The sequence below is a fragment of the Temnothorax longispinosus genome, chromosome 7 (genome assembly GCF_030848805.1).
Source record: "Temnothorax longispinosus isolate EJ_2023e chromosome 7, Tlon_JGU_v1, whole genome shotgun sequence".
Lineage (NCBI taxonomy): Eukaryota > Metazoa > Arthropoda > Insecta > Hymenoptera > Formicidae > Temnothorax > Temnothorax longispinosus.
The window spans coordinates 21,893,171-21,906,701 of NC_092364.1; the positions used below are offsets into that span (position 1 = coordinate 21,893,171).

The 13,531-nt window shown below is 40.1% G+C and overlaps 1 protein-coding gene across 3 annotated transcripts in view; it reads left to right on the forward strand.

Moving 5' to 3' along the window:
- The window catches only part of Gckiii (Germinal centre kinase III), an 87,985-nt gene that overhangs the window by 16,616 nt on the left and 57,838 nt on the right, over positions 1-13,531 (forward strand). Inside the window, exon 1 of one of the 3 annotated variants that reach the window (XM_071782564.1) lies at positions 9,904-10,055. The exons of the other annotated variants lie outside the window; for them this stretch is intronic. The gene's annotated coding sequence lies outside the window, so the exon portion shown is untranslated. Of the gene's footprint in view, positions 1-9,903; positions 10,056-13,531 lie in introns of those variants that run through there. 3 annotated transcript variants of the gene reach the window in all.

Sequence of the window (13,531 nt, forward strand, 5' to 3'; positions counted from 1 at the left end):
GTTTCCGCGTAAAGTCTCGCGACTTCCAAGGTTTAAAAGGAGGTCTCTCGTCTCTCGTCGCAAGATATAGTAACATAAAGATAATGGAAGTTACAAATGTACGGAACGTGAACAAATACGCCGGGCTATGTTGTTATGAAAGAATGACGTAGGGGCCCGCGGCGACGGGTTGTGCATCGCTGATCTAGAAAAAAAAAACCGGCTCTGTTAATGTCGGTGTAACTCGTAGTTTCGTAATTCTCGGTTGTTAACAAAGGAGAGCGGCAGCGGCGGCGGTGCGACGACATGCGCCTTCGCCTTGTGTCTTGTGAAACGGGCTTCACGAACACCGTCGCTTAGCATGAAAGCATGATATAAGTATATTAAGCTCGTGACATATGGGACGGCTCTTCGTCGTACTCGGTTGGCGGGACACGAGCGTGAATCACACGGACGATATATACCTGCGAGTGACAACGATAATAAAGCGCGATATCGTTACGCTATTTCGCGCGTCACACGATAATATCCGTACCTGTTTCGCCGCCAACAACACCACGTGCCGCGGCTTTGTATTCGCGAGACAAAAAGAGATCCCCTCTCGTTGCAGTGACGCGCTTGTCCGAGATGAGAATCTCATCTGCGGAAAGCAAGACAAAATCGAGAAACTCCCCGCCGCGACGGCCACTCGTCGACAACGAAATCATAGAAGATGAACTAGAAAAATATTGAAGCTAAGAACACAAATATAATTCATTTAACTTATCTAACACGATTGCGTAAAGTTTCTCTAAAAACACGTAGGATTTTAATTGTTTGGCATTACCGCGCTTCGTGTTATCATCTGTATTAATAGCGGCATTTATAAACGCAGAGCGATATAATGCTGCTATCTCTCCGTGTTCTGTTACACGCTCGTATTCTCGCGTACGTTTGCCCACGTTACTAGCCAAGCTCGACAAATGTAATTAACGAACACACCCGTTTTAAACCGTAAAAGCCGTTATTGTTATCCAAATTAAAGAATTTAGAATTTTTTTGAAAAAAGAACAATTTTCTATAAATAAGAATTTAATCACTTTAATTGTGCAATGCGAATATTCGAACTTTAATTACGAATTTGTTCTTTGGATTTTTCGACTCGTCATCGCTATCGATTTCGGTGTGAACCTTTTTTATTTAAGCATCAGTAACCACTTTATTTCACCGGTACTTAATCAGTTAATCACGGTTTCAATTACTGTAGCAAGAGTCGTCTCCTATTTCACGTGTTCAACTCGTTAATCTTCATACGGGTAACAGGGGTTAGTTTTTATTTTCTCGCGTTTTCGGATGCGTCCCACGGGCAATTAATATTTTAACCGTCGCCGCGTGCGCATGTTGGAAATGTAACGACGCAATATTTAGGTACCCTGTTTGTTGTATATAGCGGCTACGCTCGTTCAGCCAACCGATTAAAATTCATGGACGAATTTGGGCAGTGCGTCGCGAAAAAACGACAGGACAAACGAAAGCAACCGTTATTACCGTCGTTATTCTCTCGTTTCCAGCGCGAGTAAGCTTTTTCGCAGACGAGCCTTACTAAGCACGAAAGAAGTACGCGTGCACGGTACCGCGAAATTGTCTTGCGACTTAGGCGCCGGCTGATTCGCTCTGCATTTAATTATTTCTACGGTACCTTTACGATATATTTTCAAGTGAGATTATGCTGATTTATGGCGCGATACGATCCGCCGCCGACTTAGCATTTAATTCGGAATTCCTGCGTATGCCACGAGTCAAATATCGCATTGTCCTCTTTTACCGCCATTGATTCGCCAGCATTCCAGATTGCGAAAGTTATTCCTAATTAATTTATTAAATTGTAAATATAAAATATGCGTATGTGAAATGTATTAAAGTGTCAAAGACATATTCAGCAAAATGTAGAATGTAAATTGTACGAGATGCTACATCGCTGAAATTTTCTTATTCTTTCTGATTTCTTTACGTGTAACATCCTACGTCGTGACGTAATCCAGCGATTCCGAAACATTTTCCTTCTGAGCTTCTATTTTCATAAATTTTATGCTCGAACGATACTTCTCATTTTGCATGAGACGCTCGTGAACGTAGAAACTTTTGATATCAGAAGCCAGGAGAGGAAATTAGTTTCTTGAATATACTAAGCCTAAAAGCCGCTTATTTTGCTTTACACAATTCCACGGAAAACTTGGAAGAGATTTTAAATATGTAGCGTAGAGACGCTATAAGACAGAGCGAAATTGCGTCATAAAGAAGGTTTTCCGACATGAATTCCTTTGAGTTGCGATTTGCGATTTTACCTGAAAAGTGCGATAACGGCTTCTCCAGAATGAGTCATCGCATTACTTTGGTGTTTATCTCTAATACCGAAAACCATATCGCGACACGGCTCGTTAATATGCGTTTAAAATGAATACGCGAACGGAGCGATAAGGTACTGCTTGGCAAAGTTACTCGAAGGTCAATCGACGATCAAAAGCGCGCTGTGAGCGATTCTACGGCGTGTAAGAATAAATAGAAATATGTTTTTGATCATTCGTACGAGAAATGCGATCGGTTTCACGGAGATTTCGTGGATTAGAGAGGTCGCGACGATTCCCAGCGGCCAGCTCTCGAGACCATGAAGTTCAGAGAGGGTCGGCCGGCAATACTAACCGCAACATGGACCAATGAGAGGGACAAAACTTGATTCCACGGGATTACGCTCCTGGATGAAGCCGGGAATTAGCCTGGGAAAGCGTAACGAGCTCGGCCGTTCCGCTAAATGAAATCATGTAGATTGTATCTCTTAGATTTTAGACTGTTCTACTATTAACATCGTTTTTAGAAATTTTTGAAGAGCGAAAACTTTGACCGTATGAATAATGGGTTTTCTTTAAATTTGTGAACACGAAGAATGTTGCATTTGAGTTATATTTGACTAGGTATATGCAAAAAAAGTATCCCTTCGATACTAAACGCGTTTCTCGCTACTAATGAGCATTATTCCGAACACACGCATGAAACGATTTAAGAGATGATTACATATTATTAAGCGCGATCGTGATAACTGGTAGCGCAAGGGTAGCTCGTTTCTCCAAACACATCAAGGGTCAAGTGGGCATTGTTCGTTCTCCCGATAAATTTAAAACGAACGTAATAAGAGTGGTCGTTATAGGTCACGCGACGTGTCGCCAGGCGATAATTTATGCCGCGTCGATGTATAAACACGACGCCTTACCGCCGTTTGTTCGTATTTTTCTCGCGCCCGGCGTGCCGCGTAGTCGTTACGAGGTAAACGTGTTTCGAGTGCCAAGGAGTTTTCCCGATTTCCCGTTGGTCCGTTCGAGCGATCGCGAAAAGGAGCGTATTTCTTTGATATGTATGTACGTACGCGAGATTTATAAATAAAGGCGAGCGTTTTGCGCGTGTCGTTTCTATGCTTACCGCGGTCCTTTATTTTTGCGAAACAAAGGATGCAAGATTTTTATAACGGAGTTTTATACGTAATAAGGGTGAGCTGGCCGCGTGGATTGGAGCGCGCGCTGTTGGGGAGTTTTTCCCCGCCAAAGTTTTATAATCGTTTGTTTTGTTTTGTCATGGCTTCACTCTCTTCCTTCTTCTGTGCCAGTCCGCAGCCAGTCGGTGACTCTCCTTCGAAAGAAAATGACAGATAATGTATCGTGTGTAATATTATAGATACGCTCATGTGTGTAGTATATAGCATTAATCAAAATATATTCCTATTTATTTCATGAGTTATTTCGAGAGAAATATATGTTGAGGACTTTATCACGCTGACTGAGATTTATATCGTTTTTCCATAGAGTCTCTAATGTTGATCACAAGTTCACTCGCAATGTTATGCAGCTCGAAACTGAATCAGTACGTAAAACGAGACAAACAGTCGCTTAATGACCGTCCGACTTACTCGCGGCCAGATCTCACTTGATTTTCCTTTTTCTACATAATTAACATATTTTTCCCTTAATTTTTCTGATTTCCGTGACGAGAGACCAAGCGTAGGATAGTTAAATTGCCTACGTTATTCTCATTCGCGATGCAAATCCTCATCTATGTCGAGATCTCGTTTATTGCGGCGGCCAGTTGATCTAACGGGTGCTCTCTTATGTACGTAACGGCGAATGCTCAACGTCCGCTGCACGAATTGCTATTCGTCCCACGGGAATCGTAGCTTCGCAGCGATTATTCATCTTTCGGAAGGCCGGGCACGGAATCCCGATAATCCCGGCACGCCAAGGAGCGGACACGCGAACACAATAATTTAGGATCGGGACGTTCTCGGCATCGGGAGTTACCGTTAAAAAGGATTGGAAAGATGGCATGTAGGCTTTCGGGATATGGGTATAAAAAGTATCTCGGACCTGTCGTACAGTACTTAAATATTTTAGAGATTAATTAAAATCGAAAATTCTATGAACACATGTCACAATAATTAATTCTATAACTATAACGATTGACCGATTGAATTTAGCTAATAGTACCGCGTAGAGGTCAGTGCGCTCAGTAATAGGTTCTTATCCACGTATCGATTTGTCATCTGTTATTGATTTTCACAACTCGGATAATATATATTGATTTGTCCTGCACAGCTGGTTTTATCTTTTAGTTTCTTATGTGCATGTACATTATAGCACTTAACTGAAATCGACAGGTTGATTAATAGCAAGTTTTAACTGTTAGAAGTAATTTAATACGTATGTAATAATATTTCACATATACATCATAGAAAAACTTTCTCCTTCCCATAGCATTAAAAACAAATTCAGCATGTTTATTTTTATCATTTTTCCAATTATCAAACTTTAATTTAACATCTTTTGTTTCACGATAGAATGTTTATCGGATCTTGTGTATTTTTCTTTGTGCTTCAAGTGATATTAGGTACGTTATGATATCAATAAATAGTAATACATAACGTGCAATATCGTTTTCAACGCGAATAGGTAATCTGTAAATAGGCAATCTTACAAACTTGCGCCGTTTCATCGAACTTTCCGCAACCCTGAAATGTCGGTTGCTTTATTCGTCTCCTCTGACTCACAATGGTGCAAGCATAGACGAGGAAACGCGTCTAGTCTTTGTGGCGACACTAGATATCCCGGTACATACGCGGGAAGTTGATAACGGGGATGTTAGTTGCGAGGAGTCTCGTCCGCAGATTGAGTTTACTCAAGAAGGTCAAGTTTCGAAAGTCGATTTAAGATATTTCGAATCATTGCCGTTGTGGAAAATGAAAATGGAACCTTTAATCTTTATCTCGGCCAGAACTTTTCGAGGGGGATTTTTTTCTCTCATTGTCAAATGGAAGTGCTTAAGTACTTAAGCGCGCCCGATCCTTGGGTAGGTATCTCCTCTCTATTTATAGAAAAATAAGATTTCAAATTTCAATTTACAAACGATAAGTTGTAATGACTTTTGAAAGCATTTGATCGTCAGTTGAAACACATCGGTATTAATGATATAAGTTAAATTGCTAATAAGTCATAATAAATGAAGATCTCGATTGTATAAAAATATAGCATATTCGTCGTATAGTAGTAAGTATAATTCTATGATCCGTGAATTTTGATCGGAGCAATCGAGTTAAGGAGTACCTATTAAATTCTTGAAATTATACATTTGTATGGCCGATTCATCAAAGTTTCACGCGCAGGCGCATTTATCTTTGATGGATCAGCCGTCGTGTATGGAAGCTCGGCATTTCCATTACGGTAAAAAGTTAACTTTCGGCACAAGACGATTATGTTCTCCCTCGCGCGTTCTCCCCCTAGCTAGCTAGGGGAGACAAAATTAGTTTTCTTTTTTTCTCTTCTAACAACGGGGCAATTATGCGCGACCGCGTGCGTTCGCATGGGCAACGCAATAAATAGCTCCGGTAGTTTTTAATGGGCTCTTGCTGAGGGACACGGTAATCCCTGCACTGTATTCCACGTTCGCTCGTCGTTTCTACAGTCCTCGGGGAAGCATTAATTAACGTTAATTAATTTAACATACTTAACGTCAATCCCTTGTCTCGGCTGTGAGGGAGCGGCCGATATCCGGACGATGCTCGAATATCCACAGGCCGCATCTCGATTGTGGTCCAGGCAGCGTGCTTGCGCAGAGCTTTAGCCTTCGCATTATCCGCTCGAGCTAATACCCTCGCGATTTCGATGAGTAATCGAGCCGAACAATCAACACGAAAATTCGGTACACTGCTATCGATAACCGATCAGCTCGCCGTATATTCGAGATAACGTATTTACTTGCTTTATTCTAACTTTTATATTATACGTAAATTGCATACAATAATTGTGTAAAATACGCGAGGAATTTATATAGCAATATGTAATTTATATACAAGAGTGAGTAAATAATTATCCTTGAAATGTATTAAAAAATTTGCTAGCACCAATAGAGTTAAGTATATACATTTACATTATTTTTTAACACAGTTCTCTTGCGATAATTATTAACTCGTACGTAAATCACGATATGACGAAATAGAATTGTATTTTGTAAATTACTAAGGTAATTTCAACTTGACGAATTTGCCTGCGACTCATCGTCAAACTCTATCATTATTCTGTGATTCATATTCAGAGAGAAATTGTCATATTTAAAGCTTTGTATTAGATTCAGCGTTACGTTAGGGATTTTGAATATAAAACTTCCATCCAATGACGATACTACCACGTAATTTCGTAGTCACCATGGGCTTCCAAGAAAGTTTTCACATAATTCGCGAATGCGAAACTTAGTTTGAACACTCTCGGCTCATATAAAACGTAAAAAATTGACCACAGTGAAAAGCAGTTTTTAACTTGCGGGTCATCAAGCCTTCGTTGCATATACATGAAAGATATAACAAAAGGAGAATCTACTGTGTCTTAAAACCTGAAGAAATAGTAAAGAAGTTTGAAAATTTTCTCGTACATTTGATCAAATTAATATCCATAGTTTACGGACATAAATGGAATGCGGACTCTCACTGTCGTAAACGTTTAACGATAAATTCGGCGAGGAAAATAAGTACTTGTTCGAATTTAACCGGTGTTTACGCACCGGGTGCAGAATTGCGTGAAATTAGACGGTGCACAACGGCACGACGACTCATCGTACTTGTACCTCCTTGACACGATCGATCTCCCGTCTGTCGATCTACCCGTTCAACTTCCTTGGCTGTCTTCAATGCACCGTAAGATCCTCCGCTGCACTCAAGAACCGGTTTTTCATACTTGATTCACGGAGCGAGGTTGGTCTTCGATCGTCGCCCCACAGAACTTTATTCCGGTATGTTTTTTCCGCATTCTCGGTCTTGATCTCACGCCGAATAAAAGCGATAGGTTACGCCAATTTTTTTCGTGCGCTACATCGCAATCTGCAACAGCGGATTGCCATTTTTCGAAACGACGGTTATCTCTTATTCGCGAGAAGTCGTCTCGTGGGAAGAGAACCGTCTAAGATGCGGAGCGTGTCCTCCGAGATTGTAATCCGCGAGTACTTTGCCTTATGCAAATCAGTGATATGCAGGGCTCTCTTCTAGCAAGTCTTTTATTCTCTTTATATTTTACGAAATTTATTTTATACATTTACACCATAAATTGATTTTACAAACGAATGAAATAAGAGAAAAACATAAATTGAATATAACGCGGGAAATTTGATATTTAATTCAATGTATTATGACCGTTTTGTAATGTTTATATTTCACTGTTCGGATACTTTCTATCCGAATTATTATCGAGACGTTATATTATTGAAGTCCATGAATGATGCGGAGACCAGATAAATTCCAGCTGAGCTTTTATCTCCCGAACTTATTTCGTGCCAACGGGTTGGATACACCCCGATATCATCAATCCCTCGCATTTTCCACCGCGTCGTGCAGCCACCCAAGAATCCTCACGGTGTCGTTTTGACGCCCACCCTGAGGAAATTGTCAAGCTCTGACGACTGATACGGATTTCGTTCTCCTTACTTGCACCGCCTATCGCTCGACGGCTTCTAATTTATCTTCCGCGTCGCTCCCGACAGCGCGCAAAAACGATGGCTTCGCGACGCTGCGGCGCTCGGCCTCGTGGCTCTCGCGAACAAATTTCATAGTTATCGCATTTTTAACGAAGTTATCTAAAAGTTGCATCTGATATAATATCAATCTTATTTCTCGGAATACTTGAAGTCCACCCCTCCAAGAGAACATTGCTCGATTACACACAGTACATCATGTTTTATTAAATTTGATGATGTTTGATAATATTTTTTTTTTTAATAATAATAATAATAGTAATGTTTATACGTACAATATTGCAAACAATTTCAAAAATTTTTTTACATAAATCTTGACTTCTTGTATATGTAATTCCTCCCACGAATTTTGTTTTACGTTAAATTGGTCGAAGTGTTTTATTAACTTAATTCACCGTGACGCGCTATTTTTCTATATTATTTATCCAAAATTTAATTTTCTTACGGTCACACTCGTAACATTTGCTCGTTGACATATTAGCTTTAGTTTTTTACCTTTTGCCACTTTCTTCCGTCTCTATGGTGCTGTTATGAACTTTTCTAGACGGAAAGAAACTTCTTGTTTGCGAGTTTATGTTCTCGGTCCTTTTTTAGCAAGTAATATCGCATTAAAGAATACGAAGTGTCGTCAGTTTTAAAAAATTTAAGTAACCAATAGCCGCTTCAAACATTATCCAGATATTAAATTTGGCGTTTTTAATACTGTGATAATATTTTTATTTATATATTTGTACATAATTTTTTACACTTTCTCCGTAAAATTTGCACGGTATAAACTTCTTTTATTTGCATATACACTATATATAATATTTCCATTTTTATTTTTATGCTTCTATGTTATGTTTATAAAAGCAATATTCTTCCTATTTTTGTTTTGATATGGTTTAGTAGTTTAATAATTCCGGCTTCAACGACAACTGATTACAGTTGTTGATTACAGCTGTTTTTCAAATTTGCGTGTGTGATAAATTTTAATTTATTCTCTCTCTACCATCTCAATCTTCTTGTTGTTTTGCCCTCATCAATCATCCCTCGTAAAATTCAATCGACGTGAAAGTCATCTCTTAGCCTTGAAGATTATTCTGTAGGTTGCGTTTTACAATAATTAGATTTTAAATTATAACCGGCGTATTTTCTCGAGAACTGCCAGAATTGGAAATGACAACGTCAAAAGCTTTAAAATAATAGAAAGTATAGAAAAAATTTGCAATATCTGAAACTTTCTTAAAATAACAGGTTTATTTAAATTATGAAGATTAAAATTATAAATATTATAAAAATGGTTTATGATTGCAATAATCTTGTATTTAATTTGCAATTATATTACTATTACTGTGGATCATTGTAAACTGCGAAAAATAAAGACTGTGCACTATACGGTTTTACTGTCTCAAATATTATATCAGATAATTCCGTCATGTCGCACCTTCATTCTAGCTTGTACATAACCAATGTCATGTTCTCGCCATCCTCGCCGAAAAATCTCTACCAACCCGCTCAGCCACGAATTTTGATTTATTTGTTCCGCCGTCGCGACCTTCATGTTTTCGGTACATCGGCCCCGGACATCCCTCCACCTTCCACTCCGCAATTTTCCATCCCTCCGAATAAGGAGAGATAGATAGAGCAAGAGAGAGAGAGAGAGAAAGAGAGGGAGGATGTTTTTTGCCGAGCGAAGTAATTCCACCAGCAGACACCCCCACCAGTTTGTCGGCCGCGTGGCGATACACGTATCCCCTCTCTCGATAATCGCCGATGCGGTGGGGATGCATTCGGGGGTGGCGACGGCGGCAACTAGGGGCGGCTGGCCGGATGGTTGGCTGGCCGCTAAGGGGTTGCGTCGCGGCGTCGCCGTTGTCGTTTCTTGCGGATTCGGTCCCTCCGAAAGAGGGAAGCTCTCAGTCGATGCGCGACCACCCTGCACGCGACACCTAAGTACATCGTATCGTCTCTGCTATCCCCGCAAGCCGTGTAAGAAGCACCTGCCACCCTTGATCGAAGGGTCGCGTGATAACGCGTGAGCAACGAAAAGAACGTGAGAGGTAATTGGAGAATACCGCGTGCCCGTGATTTAATTTTAATTGGTTTTGTCGACTCAAAAGGGTGTGCCGGAAAATATTGATCTCTAAATGTACAATGTTAGAAAAATCTTTAGTAATTAATATTATTTATACTTAATATTACATGCTTGCGATTGAGTATACAATGTATTCAGTATCGACAAAGAGTGATATATATATATTTCAACAATTATTAAATAATAATGTTCGCGATCAAAATAATTTATTACATTCCGGCTCACCCGATTTATAATTCTTTATTTGAATCCTCTTATGTCTGATGGATGGAGAGTAACAATTCATATGTACATATTGCTCATTTGCATACTGCTTTTTATTATGCAAATACGTTATGCGTTATGAGTCATCCTCATGGTTGGTATACGAACGTGACATTGCGAGTTACGGTTAGTCGTAGATGAGAGTTTCTTCATTATGCTGGTTCACCCTCGACCGATCATGCAACGCGAAAAATCACAGCGGGCGTGTACGATCACTTTTCCGATGACTAAGATTAAGCAGAAACTTTCTCCACTATACGCAAAAGTACAGAATTTTTCGCGAAATTTGCTGGCGCATTTCCTGATGATCAAGCGCGAAATGAGTTTTCTAAGGATATAGCTCGTTAAAATTAATCAGAGAGCAAGATTTTATGGTTTTTTTTTCCCCCATTAAGTCGATAATGTTATGCTTTAATCGGAATTTTCGCCAAATTATCGCTATTTTGTATCCATATTAATACATAAATACATTGTAATTATTAGAAAGAACACGACTGTCATGTTTTCTGATCAAATCTTTGAACGTTAATTGCACGAAGGTTTGCAATGCATTGCGATAAATTCACGGGCATCGTTCTCGTGTCAGGGATCATCGGATCCCGCACGTAACGCTAGAAACCGTTTTGTGTTCCGTAAACCATCGCGAGGGTAACAGAGTGAGGAGGTATCTAACTATATCGGTACCGATTTCCGCGACTTGTTGAAATGGGCGTCGCGTGACGCGACCGTTCCTTACTTTGAGCGCGTCTCCTCCCGGCAGAGATATCTCCGTTCACATTGGAACGAGACGATTCCATGGAACGAGTTCCGATCCGAAGACTTTCGCGTGGCCGTGGAATTTGATGAAATGTGGTGGACTTGATCGTCGCGATCGATATTAAAGATCATAACGCATCTGCGCAACCACTTTGATCTTATGTTCTGAAAAATAAGAAAAATAGTGTTAATAAATTCAATGAAATTGAATTGTATAGATATTAATCGAGAGAAAAGCATTAAGGTACACGCGTAACGTCATTATCACGCGTTTTAATACCTGACATTACCGATATTTCCATAAACGTCTGACGTGGATAGGAATAATGGGATGAAGCGGCAATGGAAACATTGTCAGACGACTGCAGGCGCAGCGAGTGAATTACGTAGGAAATTGCGCGATACTATTTTGCAAATTGAATTTTCAGGCAGACACGATGCGCCGCGGTGTCTGAAAGTGGGCAGGCCGGTTACAGGCAAACACGATAAGTTCGGATAAAGTGGCTTTAGCGCGGCGTTTCCTTTGTCTCGTCGTGCCGGCTCTCCGACCACGGGGAACGCCTTTCCTTCCACCCACAAAGATTTACGGTGTCTATGGGGAAGAACTTTGATAATACTCGCGCCGGAGTGTTATAGGGCTGGGGATCTCTCGCCGGGCCGTCTGGCATTTTCCTCGAATGAAGTAGAAACGCACAACCGTGCGGAAGCGAAAGAAGTATCGCCAGGAGACTCGGAGGAGCTTCCGCGATATCATCCCGGAAAAAAAATGGAGAAATAGCATGTGGCAGTTTTACTGCCGAGATCTTAACGTGAGCGTCATTTCTTGCCAGATGGAAATAAAAGATTGCTCCGATTATTGGCTGCTTTTATTGTTCTTATGAAATTGTATATATTTTAATGTAAAAAAAATACAGGAAATGATGCCACTGGTAATTTCGTCGTCGTGACCAGTTTGATTGCAGGTTCAACTTGTTTTCGCGTTTTAAGTTTTTCTCTCAAATAAAAAGCAAATAAAGGTTCTACAGATACCTGTTCAATATATTTATACGTCTAATACATCATAGACTACTTACGAGAACTTAAATTATCCGGCAGTATAAAATCGTCGTGTGGCTATCGCGGCCGCGTATAATTTACCCGTTGAGCAACTAACGCTAATAAGTGGATAGCGCGACGCTAATTCCGTCGCGGAAGAGTACCGCGAAACTGGTTGCGGTACTGACATTTGAATATTCGCGTAGTAAGACGGGTTTGGATTTTCTAGCGAGTTTGCCACGATTTCGAAGAATTAATTACACAGCTTAGACAGCTTACTTTCAAACCGCTTCATACACTATGTGTACCGTACGTGTGGGCTGCGATATTCGTCGACGTGGAATCTAGACAAGTTAGATTGGAATATAATCTTCGTTTCCTCGATTTAATGACCTCGATTTTGAGCATTGACTCACACTAGGTATATGATGCGTTGAAACAGCGGGATAAAAGTAAATATCTTGTTTCGTAGAGAGGTTTTTGTATCATTGCACTAATGTATTTGCGCGATAAATTAAACGAAAATTCATATAAGACGTAGTCCATTGACGAATATCACCGTGAACTTCTCACATGAGCTATATTTTCACATAATTCATGTAACAACGGTGCAATTTTCGTAGTAATTCTGCAAAATCTGATTTTCCATAAGTGCGTGCGTGCGTGCAAGCGGCGTGGTAGTTTCGATCGTTACTTTTCGTGCGTGGAGAGTTTCTTTACCCATTAGGGGCACGCGAGCTATTAGGTTATATCGGGCAGTGTAGATAACTACCTGGAAATTGACTCGAGAGCTATTTTCAAAAATTTCTCCTGCCTGGTTCTGGCTTTCGATTTTTCATTCGTCTTTTTCATATTTCTTCGAAACTCCATTGACTCCACATCTGTTCCTCTCACTCTAATGGCGCGTTCTAGCGCAAATAGGGAAATGGTATTGGCCATTATAAGCTATAGATCGTTTCTAATAAAAAATGATCTAATAACTGAGGCAAAAAAATTATACGATATCGCAATCGCGTCACTACGCATTTCCGCATACCTATACGGCTTTTGGAATCGAGTTTCCCAGATACCGCTGCGCAAAACTTTATTAATCATATAATTCGCACAACTCGAGTTTACCGTTGTTGATTAATCGCGCTTTCGGAGAAACTTTGTGCGACAACACAAGTGTGTAAAATCAAGATACCGTTGATATGCAGGATGTTGTTTGCCCTCCCTTATTGAACGAAGAAAATAAGTCTACTTTGTTTAATTAATATTGCGTAATAAAACGTCCACTTTGACGTATATTGTGCCTGAAACAACATCCGTTTTCATTTCTAATTATCGTGTAATATTATTCACTATCGCAGCTTCTCATTCGCCGGCTTTATTGTTTGTTTGCGC